The sequence below is a fragment of the Gopherus evgoodei genome, chromosome 11, assembly GCF_007399415.2.
Source record: "Gopherus evgoodei ecotype Sinaloan lineage chromosome 11, rGopEvg1_v1.p, whole genome shotgun sequence".
Taxonomy (NCBI): domain Eukaryota; kingdom Metazoa; phylum Chordata; order Testudines; family Testudinidae; genus Gopherus; species Gopherus evgoodei.
In genome coordinates, this window is record NC_044332.1 from 10,260,458 (window position 1) to 10,272,005 (window position 11,548).

At 51.6% G+C, this 11,548-nt stretch overlaps 2 pseudogenes; one reads left to right on the forward strand and one right to left on the reverse strand.

Annotated features, from left to right (window-relative positions):
• Positions 1 to 8,515, reverse strand: part of LOC115659459 — a 19,461-nt pseudogene extending 10,946 nt beyond the window's left edge.
• Positions 8,516 to 9,373: 858 nt separating this feature from the next.
• On the forward strand, positions 9,374 to 9,482 carry LOC115660094 (annotated as a pseudogene).
• The last annotated feature ends 2,066 nt before the right edge of the window (positions 9,483 to 11,548 follow it).

Sequence of the window (11,548 nt, forward strand, 5' to 3'; positions counted from 1 at the left end):
CTGCTAGGCTTTCCCAGTGCTGAACTATTCTTAGAGTCTAGATAGTTTTTCCTGGTATCTAACTGAAATCTCCCTTGCAGCAGACTACGTTGATTCCTTCCTGTCCTGCCTTTGGTGGACATGAAAAGCAATGGATTATCATCTCCTTCACAACAGCCTGCTAAATAGTTGAAGACTGTTATCATGTGCCCCCGGAGCCTTCTCTTCTCTAGACTAAACATGCCCGACTCCTTCAATGTTGCAAAGATTATCATTATGGGAGGCTATAACCCATCACACAGAGAAAAGAAAAGGTAAAAGTACGTCCCATATTTCCGGATCACGGTTTCATTAATGTCCTCTGTTTTGGAGTTATTATGAGGCAAATAGTGCAAAAGGTGCTACGTCATAAACAGATAGTTAAGGGTTAATGTCTCTTTTACCTGTAAAGGGTTACAGGCAGTGAACCTGAAACACCTGACCAAAGGACTAATCAGGAGACAAGATACTTTGAAATCTCGGTGGAGGGAAGTCTTTGTTTTGTACTGTTTTTTTTGTCTGTTGTTCTGTCTGGGTTCTGAGAGGGGCCAGACATGTAAGCAGATTTCTACAATCTTTCTGAAAAAGCCTCTTCTGTTCAATTTAGTAAGTACCAGTTAGAAAGGCGGTTTTAGTCTTTTGATTATTTTCTTTATTTGCAAATGTGTATTTTGCTGGAAGGATTTTAACTCTGTTGCTGTACTTGTATATTTAGGCTGGGAGGGTAATTCCAGTGTCTATAAGCTGAAAGACCCTGTAACATTTTCTATCTTGACTTTACAGAGATAATTTTTACTTTTTTCTTTCTTTAATTAAAAGCTTTTCTTTTAAGACGCTGATTGATTTTGGGGTTATCTTATGTAAGACCCAAGGGGAGGGAGTCTGCACTCACCAGGGAATTGGTGGGAGGAAGGAGAGAAGCGAGGAGGAAAAGCCTGATTTCTCTCTGTGTTAAGATTACTGTCTCTCTCTCAGGGAGAGTCTGGGAGGGGGAGAGAAGGGGGGGAAGGTGAATTTCCTCTCTGTTTTAAGATTCAAGGAGTTGAATCACAGGGATCTCCCAGCGTTACCCAGGGAGGGGAGAATCTGGGAGGAAGAAAGGAGTGGGGAATGGTTTATTTCCCTTTGTTGTGAGACCCAAGGGGTTTTGAGTCTTGGGGTCCCCAGGGAAGGGTTTGGGGGCCAGAAAGTGCCCCAAAACACTATATTTTTGGATAGTGGCAGCTCTATCATTTCTAAGCGAGTAATTAAGCTTAGGGGGGTTCATGCTGGTACCTCATCTTTTGGATGCTAAGGTTCAGAGTGGGGGTTCATACCATGACATGCTACACAGACATTACAAAACAGAAAAGAGTGAAAGTCCAAGGCCACAAGGGACCATTGTGATCACCTGGTCTGAGCACCTGTGTAACACAAGCCATTAGAACTTCCCCCAAACAATTCCTAGAAGAGATCTTTGAGAAAAACATCCAATCTTGATTTTAAAACCGTCAGTGATGGAGAACCCACCCCAAGCCTTGGTAAATTGTTCCAAAGGTTAATTACACACTATTAAAAATGTATTCCTTATTTCCAGTCTAAATCTTTCCAGTTTCAACTTCCAGGCATTGAAATAATAGAACCGTAGGACCTGGGGGGACCTCGAGAGGTCATCTAGTCCAGTCCCCTGCACTCATGGCAGGACTAAGTATTATCTACAGTCTAGATTCTAGACCATCCCTTGTCTAACCTGCTCTTAAAAACCTCCAATGATGGAGATTCCACAACCTCCCTGGGCAATTTGTTTCAGTGCCTAACCACCCTGACAGATAGGAAGTTTTTCCTAATGTCCAACCTAAATCTTCCTTGTTGCAGTTTAAGCCCTTTGCTTCTTGTTATTCCTTTCTCTGCTAGACTGAAGAGCCCATTGCTAAATATTTGTTCCCCATGTAGGTTTTTATTAGACTGTGATTGTCCCCCCTTAACCTTCTCTTTGTTAAGCTAAATAGATTGTGCTCCTGGAGTCATTCACTATAAGGCTGGTTTTCTAATCCTTTACTAATTCCTGTGGCTTTTCTCTGACTCCTCTCCCACTTATCAGCTTCCTTCTTGAATTATGGGCACCAGAACAGGACACAGTATTCCACCAGCACCAAAAACAGAGGTAAAATAACCCTCTCTGCTCCTACTTGAGAGTCCCCTGTTTATGCATCCAAGATTTGCATTAGCAATTGGACACAAAAATCATACTGGAGCTCAATTTCAGCTGATTATTCACAACTCCTCCTCTTTCTTTTTCAGAGTCACTGCTTCCCAGGACAGAGCCCCCGCCCTTGTGAAACTATGGCCGACATTCTTTGTTCCTAGATGTTTTCATTTATATTTAGCCATATTAAAACACATATTGTTTGCTTGCCCCTAGCTTAGAAAAATAAAAACTGGCTAACTGATAAATCCCAAAACATAGCTGTAAATGGAATCATTGTCAAGCATGTTTGTTTCAAGTGGGGTCCCGTCTTGGTCCTAAGCTATTTAACGTTTTTATCAATGCTGTGAAAGAAAGTTTAAAATCATCACGGATAAGTTCCCAGATAACACAAAGACTGGGGGAATGGTAATTAAAGAAGTGGACAGGTCACTGACACAGCCCTCTGGATCGCCCGGTGAGATGGGTGCAAGAAAACACTGCGTTTCAATATGGCTAAATGTAAAATTATACATCTAAGAACAAAGAATGCAGGCCATCCTTACAGGATGGGAGACTATCTTTGGAAGCAATATCTCTGAAACACAGTGTTGGGGTTACGGTGGATAATCAGCTGAACATGAGCTGACGCTGAAGCCAAAGTAGCCGTTGCACACCTTGGAGGCATAAACAGGGGACTCTCGAGTATCAGCAGAGAGGTTTTATTACCTCTGTGTTTTACAATCATATAACCACTGCTGGAATTCAATGTCTATTTCTGTTGTCAGCAATTAAATAAGGCTGCTGAAAAATTCAGGGGGGTTCAGAGAAGAACCATGAGTGTGACAAAAGGATTGAAAACAGGCCTTATAATTAAAGCCTCTGGGAGCAAAATCTCTCCTGTTGATCAAAGAAAAGCTGATGGGGAGACTTGACCGCAATCTATGAATGCCTACACGGGGAACAGAAATGTACCTGCAATGGGCTCCTAGTCTAGCAGAAAAAGGTATAACAAGCTCTAGTGGCTGGAAATCAAAGCACACAAATTTAGACTTGACATAAGTCGCAAAGAAAAGTGAGGGCAACTGACCCTTGGGAAAGACTCACCAAGGGTTATGGCGGATTCTCTATCACTGGGAATTTTTAAATCAAGATTTGGGAGGGGGTTGCTAAAAGATGTGCTCTATTTTAAACAGGGTAATTCAGGGGAGAGCCTATGGCCTGTGTTACACAGGAGGTCAGAGTAGATGATTGCATTGGTTCATTCAGCCCTTGTAACTATGAATCTCTAAAGCAGGTTTTCTAGTCGACAAATCATTCTTGTAGCTCTTTTCGAAACCTGCACTAAATTGACACCATCCTTTTTTCAGTGTGAATACCAGAACTAGACACAACATCCATCAGTGGTCTAACCAATCCCATTTAAAGAGGTAAAATTGCCTCGTTACTGCTATTTCCTATTCCCCTGCTAATCTATCCCAGAATCATTACTAGCCGTCTTTGCTACAGCATTGCACTAGAAGCTGATATGTTTCCACCACAAGCTTTTGGTCCTTTTCAGAGTCACTGCTTCCCCGAAGGGTCCCAGAGCCATGGACAGAGATGCTGTCTGACATGGTGATGAACCAGGACTTGGACAGCCACACAAGTAATTCCTCAGACACAGCAGCAAAAAAACCTTCCATTAGATTTTCCACCTCCTATTCTCACAGGACGCCTCCAGTCCCACACATGCAGCCAGCCCCACCCTGGACTGGACATGGAGCTCAGAAACACCAGAACTGCCCCTCTGCATCCATTCGAGCTATACTATGCAACACAGAACCAGCGAGCTGGGGTAACGTGCTCCTTCCCAGCTAGACTCAAACGCAGACATAAAGTCCTGCTAATCTGTGAAGTTACCTGCTGGAAATGAATGAACAGCCCCAAATCCCAGCACGCACTGAATGAATACTCTACCATGTCAAGAGGTCAAGGAACAGGAAGATTCGCCAAGCATGACGCTCGCTTCCTGACTGCTGCTATCAACATCTGGCACTGCAGAGCCCCTCGCCAGGTCCTGGGGTACCTGCAAGAAAGCAGGCAGGGATGGGGCAAACTGGTGCATTGATGATGGGGAGCCCCAGCAGAGATGGAGACTTTGGTGCAAGGAATTCTTGTAACCCTTTGCCCCAGCTGCTGCTGCAGGAGGGAAAGAGACTATTCATTACACCAGCACTTGGAGTCTCCAACTGAAATAAGGGCCCTGTTCTGTGGCCACTGGTTCTTATATGGCATCCGCCATTACCACAGTGTCTGAGCAGCTCACAGTCTTTAATGTATTTATCCTTACCCATCCCTTGTGAGATAGGGAGAGGCCATTCTACCCATTTTACAGATGGGGAACAGAGAATCTGAGACCCAGGGCTAGATTCACAAAAGGACTTAGGTGCCCAAATCCTATAATCGGGCCCCACTGAGATCAACCAAATCCCTGCTCAGCAGCTGCTGAACCCCGGAGGCCCCTAAACTAATGCGGCACCTACATTTTTGGAGTAAACATTCTCTAGGTGTGTCAAACAGATAAGTAAGAGTTAATAGAACAAAAGTGCTTCATATCTCTTTTCCCTGGAAAGGGTTAACAAGAACAGTGAGCCTGGCTGTCACCTGACCAGAGGACCAGTCAGGGGACAGGATACTTTCAAATCTTGAGGGAGGGAAGTTTGTGTGTGTGCTGTTAGTGTTTGGTGGTTGTTCACTCTGGGGGCTCAGAGAGACCAGAAGTGCAACCAGGTTTCTCTCCAATCTCTCTGATACTATTCTGGACATATAAGAGACTGTAAGTACTAGGTAGATAAAGCGAGTTAGGCTTATGTTTGTTTTCTTTATTTGCAAATGTGTATTTGGCTGGAAGGAGTTCAAATTTGTATTTTGCTGAAAGGATTTTAATTTGTACTTGTATACTTAGGCTGGGAGGGTATTCCCAGTGTCTATAGCTGGCAGACCCTGTAACATATTCCATCTTAAATTTACAAAGATAATTTTTACTGTTTTTTTCTTTCTTTTATTACAAGTTTTTTTTTTGTTTAAAAACCTGATTTTTTTTTATTCTGGTGAGACCCCAGGGGACTGGGTCTGGAGCCACCAGGGAATTGGTGGGGAGAAAGGAGGGAAGGGCGAGAGAGAGGCTAATTTCTCTCTGTGTTAGGATTACTTTCTCTCTCAGGGAGAGTCTGGAGGGGGAGAGAGAAGGAGGGGGGAAGGTGGATTTTCCTCTCTGTTTAAAGATTCAAGGAGTTTGAATCACAGTGATCTTCCAGGGTAACCCAGGGAGGGGACGCCTGGGAGATGCAACGGTGAGGGAAAGGGTTTACTTTCCTTGTGTTAAGATCCAGAGGGACTGGGTCTTGGGGGTCTCCGAGCAAGGTTTTGGGGGGACCAGAGTGTACCAGGCACTGGAATTCCTGGTTGGTGGCAGCGCTACAGGTTCTAAGCTGGTAATTGAGCTTAGAGGAATTCATGCTGGTACCCCATCTTTTGGACGCTAAGGTTCAGAGTGGGGAATTATACCATGACAAGGTGCCTCTGAGCACACACAGTGCAATCCCTCACCAGGTGTCCACGCAGGCACAGGCACAGGAACTAGGGACGGGGGGGGTAGGACAGCATCCTCAGGCTTTACGCAGGGATCCAATCCTGGCCCCGCGCCTTGGGGTCCCAGCTCTGTACCTGCCTCCAGCTCTGGCCCCAGCCTTGGCTCCCTTACCCCTATCCGTGTCTGCCCCGCCCAGCTCCACAGCCCTGATCCCAGCCCCAGCTTTAGAGGGGCAAGGGAGTGCGGATGTGGCAAGGGGGGGCACAGCACCCCCACTCGAGAAAGTGTTCCAGCACCACTGCAGATAGGGAAGTGTCAATCTGGCAAGCGTCCCCAGAGCTCGCCTACCGGACTGCATCCCTATAGACAAACTTCCCTACAACAGGCGGAGGGAGAACTCCCTCCCAACTTTTAGCCGAGTGGTAAGGATATTCCCCTGGGCTGTGGGAAACCTGCCGCTCTGTCTATGGGATAATCTGATTCAGGTCTCCTTCAGTCTCTCCTGTTGAAGCGTTTCCACTCTCAAACTCTCCTGGGAGGATAGGCCGGGATGAGATGAGCTACAGATAATTGAAGAGGTGCCTGAAACTGTGGCTGTGCTGAACAGATGGCAAGGGCTGCATCTGATCCCCCTTTCTTCCCCTTCTGTTTTTTCATTTCCCCCCACGTTGGATAGAATTCTGGCCATGGCTGCCGAGAACGTTGCCTGGAATTTTGGAACAGATTAGATGCAGCATTCGATAACTATTGTGTTACAGGCAGACAGAGAAAAGTTCTCCAGTTGCACATAAGGCCTTTGTTGTCTCAGCAGGCTACTTCATGAACCGTCACTCAGCATGGGAACCGAGCCACTCTCCCTGCGAGAAACCCTTTCGCAGAGACCAGTCACGGCCAGGAAAGGACACCAGGAACAACAACTTCCTTCCAAAAATTCAGCACATGGGCACAAGAGGTGTTCCTGGAGACACTAATGGTAACTGGATCCTGTGACTATGGTCCATGCCCATCTGGGCTGGTGAAAGAGAGCTGAGAACATCTGGGGCCTCCCACTAACACAGTTGGCAGAGACAGAAGATGTGCAAATGGAGATGAAGCACATTTGAAAATCTGGCCAGTGAGGACATAGGCAGAGCTGAGTCAGAAGACATTGGTCCAATGGCTGAGGGGCTGGAAGACCCACAGAATGGTGGAACCAGCCGTGGTTTTTATATCCCTGAATTGCCTGTGACACGGGAGGGGATGTGGAGGAGACAGTCCTTGCACACAAAGTCTGTGAATTATTGGATCTGATCCCCCTGAAATCTGGGGGGCTAGTTAAGAAAACTGCACAGAAGCTGACACCTTTGCTTGAAAGACCACCCAACTTCTAATACCTGAGGGGACAGGAATCCTTACCCAGACAGGTCACAGTCTCATAGCTCTCCTGCATGATGTCCCTGTAGAGGGCTCTCTGACCTGGGTCCAGCAGGGCCCATTCCTCCTTGGAGAAATACACAGCCACTTCCTCGAAGCTCACCGGCTCCACTGAAGCCATTTTTCTTCCTTGTCCCTTGGAAGGGTGGGTGGATCCGTGGCACAATCCGGATGTTATTTTGCAGCCTGGCAGGATGAGACAGCAATTAAGGACATTTCAGAAGGGCTTTTAGTCTGTTTTATACCCCCGTTTGCGCTGGACTTGTCCCTGACAGACAGACCTTCTAGACTCTGCCATACTGGTGAAAGGCTTGTGCCAAGTTTTCAAAACCAGCAATCTAATGGTAGGTTCTTACAGCCACGCTCAGTTCTCTCAATAAGTGGCCTGAGCCTGAAATGTGCTGAGCCTGACACATTAGGGTTCCCGTCAGGGTGCCCAGCACTGCTGGCAATTAGAGCATTTATTCAGCTTTCTGAGGATGGATTGAGAAAATGAGCTATATGCTTAGGGTGACCAGACAGAAAGTGTGAAAAATCAGGATGGGGGTGGGAGTAATAGGCACCCATCTAAGAAAAAGCCCCAAATATGGGCACTGTCCCTATAAAATCGGGGACACCCTATATAGGCTCCAATATTTAAGGACATGGGCCTGTAATACATACAGCACAGACATGGCCCCTGCCAGCAAGGATGGCAATGTTAAACCCTCACCCTCACATGCACCGAGGGAAGGGGGCCACTCATGCTCACAGACAGCGGGTGTGTAAATAGCTGCAGGGCTGGAGCTGTTACTGAATGGGAAGCAGGCCGGCTGGGAGGGCGCACTGTTTACCGGACCCCGGAGAGCACAGGGGTCCCTGGGATCCTCTAGGGACTGTGCAGCCCAAGAGACGGGGCTGCTCGAAGAGCGGATCGCTGGTTAATATGTACGCGGTTATTTCTCCCCCTCTGCCCGGCCGCTCTCCAAGCACGGGGCTAACCGGCCGGGACAGCCCCCACGTGAGCCCAGGGCTGCCGGGGGGAGCCCCCGGTATCTGCACCGGGAAGGGCCCCTGAGCCTGTGCAGCGGCTGCCAGGAGCTGACGGCGGAGCAGGACCAAAGCAGACGCCCTGGGGCCCCCACTGTCCCCCGGGCGGGACCGGCAGAGGCAGGACCTGGCTGTTCCCCCCCCCCCCCCGCACGCTCCGGGGGCTGCAGGCAATGAGGCTGGGCGGGGCTGGGGGCCGGGAACCTCCCCCCCATTGCTCCTGCTGCCCCCGCCCCTCACTCACCGGCCGGCTCCGGGGCGGGGCTGGGGCGGTCCGTGTCCGGCTCTCGCGGGGAGGCAGCAGCGGCCTGGGCCCGGCCCACGAGCCCGGCAGTTCCGCCCCGGCCCCGCCGGGCGCGGAGAAGGGGGGGGCCGGGATGGAGGGGACTGGAGCTGCGGGGCGGGGCTGGGAGGGAGGAGGCTGCGCAGCGGGGGGGGGGCTGTGGAGTTGCGGGGCGGGGGCTGGGAGGGAGGAGGCTGCGCAGCGGGGGGGGCTGTGGAGCTGCGGGGCGGGGGCTGGGAGGGAGGAGGCTGCGCAGTGGGGGGGGGCTGTGGAGTTGCGGGGCGGGGGCTGGGAGGGAGGAGGCTGCGCAGCGGGGGGCTGTGGAGTTGCGGGAGCCGCTGTAGCGCACTGAACGGCCCCGCCTAGGACCGTGCTGCTGGCAGCGGTCCCCGAGGGGTGATGCCCTGGAGGAAGCTGCCCCCCCTTCTTCCCCCACGCGGGAACCGCTGCCCCCTGTGCCGGGATTTGCCCCCGACCCCCTCTGCCAGCGCCTCCCTCCTGGGCTTAACTCCTGCTCCCCCCAGCCCTGAGCCCCTTCAGCCCCGCGCCTCATCCTGCCTCCAGCTGCCGGACCCCCCTCCCCCCGCCAACATCCGCCCCAGAGCCCCATGGGGGTAAGGGCAGGGCAGCGGCTTCAGCAGATGAACTGCGCATGCTCAGTGCAGAGCACTTGAATACGGAATACTCGCCGGGAGGCTGTTGAGCATGGGGGGGGGGGGGGCCGCAGGCTGTGGTGGGGGGAGATGCATGGCTGGTGTGGTGCAGGCTGTGGGGCGGTGGTGGGGGGAGGGAGGTGTGCGGGTATGGGAGGGAGGGAAATGCGTAGCTGGTGTGACGCAGGCAGGTGCAGGCTGGAGACTGGCTTAAAGGCAGCGAAGCAGCCAGTGGCAGTGTCTACGGCCAGACCACCCTGAACACGTCTGATCTCGGAAGCTAAGCAGGGTCGGGCCCGGTTAGTACTTGGCTGGGAGACCTCCTGGGAATACTGGGTGCTGTAGGCTTTTGCCTGCGCTCGCCAAACTGCACGTCTCCCTCCAGCACACGCTTTTGCCATCACCATCTCGCCCAGGATGAGGGCTTTGGGCACCATCTCCCAGCCCAGCCCTGCTTTGCTTTTCCCTTTTTTACCAGCAGGCAGGGGCAGATTAACACAGGGGCTCTGGGGGCTGCAGACCAGGGCCCTGGGCTAAGGGAGGCCCCACAAAACGATCTCTGGGCGGCTGCTAAAAGTCCAGGCCGTTTTGTGGGCCCCCTTAGCCCGGGACCCTGGGCTGCAGCCCCTAAAGCCCCTGCTGCAATATCTGGCCCTGGCTGGGGGCGGGAAGGGGAGGTGGCTCCATACGCTGCCATTCCCCCTGCTGGGCTGGAGTCCCCTCTGCGTGGGATCATCTTGTTTGAAATTAGGAAAACACTTCTACATGAGGGGGGGACACAGTCAAATAGCCCCAGGCCCCCAGATGAGTGAATCTGGCCCTGCCAGCAGCAGGTGCGAGAGGCCAGCTGGCTGAAGCGGCAGCACATGCCCCAGGCCCGTCTGTGCTTGCGCACCCTGACTCCGCCGCAGCTCCACCGAAGGAAAGCGACAGGCTTTTCCCTGGGGCGCAGCCTGGGCCTTTGGGGAGGCGGCTTAGGGAAGCCCTTCCCAGCATGCCTCTTGGCAGCTGGCCCTTTACAAGTGTGTGGGGGGGGGGAGGCAGCTCGTGCTCTGAAGTGGCCCTTTGGCCCGGGAAGGCTGCTGCAGGCCTGGAGCAGTCCCTGCCTCGGGCCAGTAAGTGGGAAGTTTGGTCCTGGTGGCCGCTGAGCTCGTCTGCCTGAGGGGGCAGGCGCCCATCCCGCCTTCCCCGGCGTCTTGTAAAGGGAGAGACGGGGGAGGGCGTGGGCGGCAAATTGTCCCATAGGCTGGGGGAGGCTCAAACAGCCAAGTGTGACCACACCCCCAGCTGTGACTACGTAAGTATATAAGAACAGAAGAACGGCCATACCGGATCAAACCAAAGGTCCATCCAGCCCAGTGTCCTGCTGCCAACAGTGGCCAATGCCAGGTACCCCAGAGGGAGTGACGCTAACAGGCAATGATCAAGTGATCTCTCTCCTGCCATCCATCTCCATCCTCTGACAAACAGAAGCTAGGGACACCTTTCCTTACCCATCCTGGCTAATAGCCATTAATGGACTTTACCTCCATGAATTTATCCAGTTCTCTTTTAAACACTGTTATAGTCCTACCCTTCACAACCTCCTCAGGCAAGGAGTTCCACAAGTTGACTGTGTGCTTCGTGAAGAACTTCCTTTTATTTGTTTTAAACCTGCTGCCTATTAATTTAATTTGGTGACCCCTAGTTCTTGTATTATGGGAACAAGTAAATAACTTTTCCTTATTTACTTTCACTACATCGGTCATGATTTTATATACCTCTATCATATCCCACCCTTAGTCTCCTCTTTGCCAAGCTGAAGAGTCGTAGCCTCCTTGATCTCTCCTCATAGCGACCCCTTCCAAACCTCTAATCATTTTAGTTGCCCTTTTCTGAACCTTTTCTAGTGCCAGTAGATCTTTTTTGAGATGAGGAGACCCCATCTGTACACACTATTCAAGATGTGGGCATACCGCTCTGCATGCAGCTCCAGTTCTCCGGCTCCAGTTCCCCGCTAGGCTGATCAGATGTCCCAATTTTATAGGGACAGTCCCGATTTTTGGGTCTTTTTCTTATATAGGCTCCTGTTACCCCGCACCCTCTGTCCCAATTTTTCACATTTGCTCTGATCACCCATCCCCGCTGATGGGGCTGGGCTGCCTGCCTTCCCACACTGTGGGACGAGGGAGGCTGAGACTGCACCCTGCCTGCCCTCCTCTGCTTGCTGGGGGGGTCTTGCCGCAGGACTCGGCCGATGGCCGCGGTGCAGGGACTGCGGCTCTTGGCTCCGCCATCTGTGGTGGTGGAAGGGCTGGGGCCTTGGCAGAAGTGGGGTTTCCAGGAGGGAGCAAACGACAGGCCACATGCACGAGGGTGTCCCCAGGGACGTGTGAGCTGTGGCGAGCCCTAGGAGGTGGGAGCAAACCGAGCGG